Source organism: Hermetia illucens, chromosome 6, assembly GCF_905115235.1.
Source record: "Hermetia illucens chromosome 6, iHerIll2.2.curated.20191125, whole genome shotgun sequence".
Taxonomy (NCBI): Eukaryota; Metazoa; Arthropoda; class Insecta; order Diptera; family Stratiomyidae; genus Hermetia; species Hermetia illucens.
The window spans coordinates 67,259,761-67,264,668 of NC_051854.1; the positions used below are offsets into that span (position 1 = coordinate 67,259,761).

Sequence of the window (4,908 nt, forward strand, 5' to 3'; positions counted from 1 at the left end):
CTCGGGGTCGAATATTTAATTTCCAAAATTTTACTATTATACATTATTCATCCAAAAATATACCCTCAAAATTTCAAAACATTCAATTTATTAATTTTTTTAAGGTTTTGCTTGCAAAACAAAACTGGCTGTTGTCAAAACAAAACCTTATTAAAATCGGTTCAATGTCTGTCCGTCTTTTTATTTTTCCGGCGTTGGAAGGTGGAAAGGTTCAAAACCTACTGCTGGCTCCTGCCACGCAGTTATGTGAGACTTCTACTCACTAAAACCACCTCCTTCTCATTCCACTCTCCCCACGGAACTCCTATCAAGTATTGCATCGCGGGGCTGGATCAGCTTTTAGCTGCGGCTCATTATGGTTCTCTCCCTTCCTTGTTTTCGTCGTAGTTCTTCCTGCCTAAGCTGTTGGTGAATAGCTTGCAGTTCCCTTACAACCTGGTTCCAGGCATCCGTTGACTCCAGCATAAACTCCACAATGTTTTCGGGTGTTAAACGCCTGTCTGCGACCGCTTCCATTCTTGTTCGGTGCGCGGTGAACCTGGGGCAATCAAATATGACATGCTCCGCATTCTCAGCCACGTTACCACATCTTGGGCAGCATGGTGATTCGTCGTGACCAAATCGATGTAAATAAGCACGATAACCTCCATGTCCACTCAAGAATTGTGTTAACTCGTGGTTTAATTCCCCATGGTTTCGTTCAAACCATCTCCGAATATCCGGAATGATGCGGTATGTCCAACGACCAGTTTGGGACTCGTCCCATCGCTGTTGCCACCGTTCGATAGATTCCCACCGTGCCAGCTGCCGTCGAAATGCGCTAGACTCTCCAGCTGCATACGTTTTGTCGTAGAGTCGCCGACTTTCCTTCGCCAAGATGTCTATGGGGAGCATCCCTGCTAGTACATATGCCGCTTCTCCTGATGCTGTCCGATATGCACTGCATACTCGGAGTGCACTTAACCGATACGCCATTCCCAATTTTCGGCAGTTCACTTTGTTATTCAGAGCAGTTGCCCAAACTGGAGCTGCGTAGAGTAGCACGGAGCTGACTACCCTGGAGAGCAGAAGGCGTCGACTTTGTCTTGGCCCACCAATGTTCGGTAGTATCCTCGAGATCGTTGTAGCGATGGAAGACGCTTTAGTTGCGGCGTACTCAATGTGTCTTTTGAAGTTGAGTCTTCTGTCAATAATTACTCCCAAGTATTTGAGCGATGGTTGGGAGTAAATTGTTTTTCCGCCAACTTTGATTTTCACAGTTGTGTTCTTTCTTCTCTTGCTAATGAGAACTACTTCTGCTTTATGCTTGGCAAGTGAAAGGCCAGAATTTCTCAACCAGGAATTGATCTCCTATATCGCTTCATTTGCATAGATCTCGATCTCGTCTTGGTGCTTTGCAACCACCGTTATTCCGATATCATCGGCGAAGCCAATAGTTGTCACGTTGTCCGGTAGGCGTAGCGTCAACACTCCATCGTACATAACTAGCCACAGCAAGGGACCCAGGACAGAACCCTGTGGCACCCCGCAAGTTGTCGGGAATATTTTTAGCCCATCGTCCGAGTCGCAGTAAAGTCTTCTCCCAAGGAGAAACTCGACCACAATGTGAACAATGTACTTCGGGGCTTGTATCTTGTCGAGTGCCTCGATGATTTTATTCCATTTTGCACTATTGAACGCATTTTTTACGTCGAGGGTTATTACTGCGCAGCTTTTTCCTTCTTCTATTGCAGCCTGAGCCATGCCAGTCAGCGTGCTGATTGCGTCGACAGTTGATTTTGCCTTACAAAATCCGGAAAGGCCTCCTTCCTTTTCCGCAACAGCGAGCAGTCTGTTATATATTACTCGTTCAAATAGTTTGCCAAGGGTATTGACCAGACATATCGGGCTATAAGAGGAGGGGTCACCCAATGGTTTACCTGCCTTCGGAATGAGTATTAGCTTTTGTACCTTCCATTGCTCGGGGAATTCTCCTTCCCTAAGGCATGCCGTGAAAACTTGGGCAATCATACCTGGTGCTGTCCTGGCTGCTACCTTCAGGGCAATGTTAGGGATTCCATCCGGTCCTGGAGTCTTTTTTTTCAATCAATCTTTTTGCTGCGTCTAGAACCTCCTCATTTATCACTATCGGAACTTCGTCGGGATTTAAATGTACTGCAGGCAGACTTGTACCATTCAGATCCACTGGGAATAGAGTGTTCACTATATTCTGCAACAACTCTGGGCAAGTAATCGGTGGGGAGCGCTCGCCTTTTAGTGATGACATCACCGACCTATATGCGCCACCCCATGGGTCAGAATCAGCTTCAGTACACATCCGCTTGAAATGTTCGGATTTGCTCCTTGCGATAGCTACTTGCAATTTTTTCCTCGCATTTTTATATTGCACGTGTAGCTCCTCGAACTCAGGTCGGTTTCTTCTGCGCTGGGAGCGTCTCCTAGCTTTGAGACACTTTTTCCGGCATTCCTCAATTTCGGAATTCCACCAAAAATTAGGATTTCGTCTTCGGAAAGTGCTACGTCGAGGCATAGAGGCATCGCATGCCCGCTGCAATTTTTCCACGACCTGTGAAACTTTGTTTTGTGCGCTTCCCGATAGCAATGTATCTTCCAGAAGTACCTCCTTGAACATTTCTGCGTCGAATTTCTTAGTTACCCAGCTCATCGTTATTCGTGTTAATGGCTTCAAATTATTCCTTTGCGAGGTTTGGAAGATGATAGCCTGATGATCGCTGTGTGTGTACTCCTCGCTGACACGCCACTCCAAGTCTCTGATTAGGGTATCACTGACGAAGGTGAGGTCTACCACCGATTGCAATTCTCCCCTCCGGAATGTGTTGGCTCCCCCAGAGTTGGCAAGTACCACGTTCAAGCGCGAGAATGTCTCCAGCAATATTCGTCCTCTTGCGTTGGTTTCTCTGCTACCCCATTCTTCTGCCCATGTCTGTCTGTCTGTCCATTTGTCTGTCTGTCTGTCTGTCTGTCTATCTGTCACACGCACTTCTCTCAGAAACAGCTTGGTGAGAAGGTGTAAACTGCGAACGCGCAGACATGCAGTGAGTGATATCCTTCCGCGTTGAGATTTAAGGGGTTCCCATACATGCAAAAGGAGGGTGCACATTTTTTTCACCGAATATAGTCATGTTGGGTATCAAATGAAAGGCCTTGATTAGTACTTTTCGATGCCGATCTTAGTTTTAGTTAGTGGGAGGGGACGAAAGTGATGATTTTTTTAACGGATCCATTCTTAGAAACTATCCAACTGTAAAATCTGACAAAAATCTTGAAACTGCCTCTATATGGTGTCTAAGCCTCAATATACTCTCCATATCGATATCTGCTCAAATTAAGTTAATAATAGTATATTGCCATATTTTTGGGGAAGTTGAGTGCAAACCGCCCTTAATACCAGAATTATAAAAGTTTGCAGTAATATAGATTATAATATGAAGCATGTTATGACCAAGGTTCATCAAAGTCATACTATTAATTATAAGTTACAGTAGCTCAAAGTTGAGTCTACTGTGTAAATTTACTGCTATTAAATATCAATATCACACTGAAGTGAGTAGTGTGACATGCTAAATGCATATACATAACACGCTACATACAAATGGGATAGTTCTGCACTCAAATATACTCACAGAAGAAGCAAACAAAACCTTTCATACCTGAAGCGCCCAGCCTCCGATTTCCGGACTTGTTTTTTTTTTAATTTCCGAAAACTATCTTTGTTTTAGGCAAACACACTAGTTGAGCCTCTTAAAACTCTTGGGAATACTGGAAAACTCAACGTTGACCATTTGCTATGGGTTCCACCTTCCGTTTGAAATTGTTTGGCTTTCGAATGTCCATGCATTTCTTTTCCTACCTCCAGTATTTACGCCATACATTACTCCTTTCAACCGTTGGCGGTGATTGAAGGTTTCTTTTTGTTAGCACTGAACTCATTCAATTATTAATTAAATCAAATCTGATAAGTGATAACACCCAAAAGCAATAATCTTTTCTCGTTAGTAAGTATTTGTTAACAACGTGCTGAAAACGTGAGTAACTTAATCTCTAGATATTGCTCCGATCTTTAGATTGTAAATCGTCACCTAAATGGCCATCAGAATAGAAAGCTGTGAACTCATTTTCCAATATGAACACATTTCGCTTTTCCAATAATTTTAACTATATAGCAGGGAAGTATAGCATGAGGCTCAGTGGTCTAGGGGTATGATTCTCGCTTTGGGTGCGAGAGGTCCCGGGTTCAAATCCCGGCTGAGCCCGTGTTTACTTTTTGCATTAATTTCGAGCACACATTGCTTGGATCCACTAGGTGTTAGGAGATTCTTTGAGCAGATACAGATACAAATTGCATCTATTGACTGCTCGGTGACTAGAGAATGGGTGAAAGGTAGTGTCGGCATGATCGATTCCCCTGAAACTTGACTACATAGGCCAGGTAATTTGCACCGAACACCTTGAACGACTGCTGGACGAGGTCTGCCTTCAGGGGCTTGCTAGCAGACTAAGTAGTCAGTCAGCTTAGCAACAAATCCCCAGCGGCAACTTACACAGATTTTATTACATTTGTTGCTGATATGCAAAGCTCTCGATAGTCTTTTTAATAGATTCCCGGCATGGTTCGCGATTGCTAGCAAGTTTGTGCTTTTCGCGAGCAATGTTGACCGACTACCCTGGCAAACACCGTTATCAGTGGAATTTCTCCGAGTGAGCTTTACGTATGTATTTGGAAAGTATTTACTTTCCCCCGCTAGTATAGACTTAGGGAGGATGACGAAGCTAGCCAAGTCTATGACGTTAAGGTGGTACGGGTTAGGTCAGGGATCTGACGGCATACAAACTGGCCAAAAGTGAAGGGATGGCATCAGAGAGTCAGATGATCCAATAGCCGCAAGT

The 4,908-nt window shown here is 44.2% G+C and overlaps 1 non-coding gene across 1 annotated transcript; it reads left to right on the forward strand.

Annotated features, from left to right (window-relative positions):
• The first annotated feature begins 4,202 nt into the window (after nucleotides 1–4,202).
• Trnap-ugg lies at nucleotides 4,203–4,274 on the forward strand. The gene has a single exon. It is a non-coding gene; the product is annotated as a tRNA-Pro (tRNA).
• The last annotated feature ends 634 nt before the right edge of the window (nucleotides 4,275–4,908 follow it).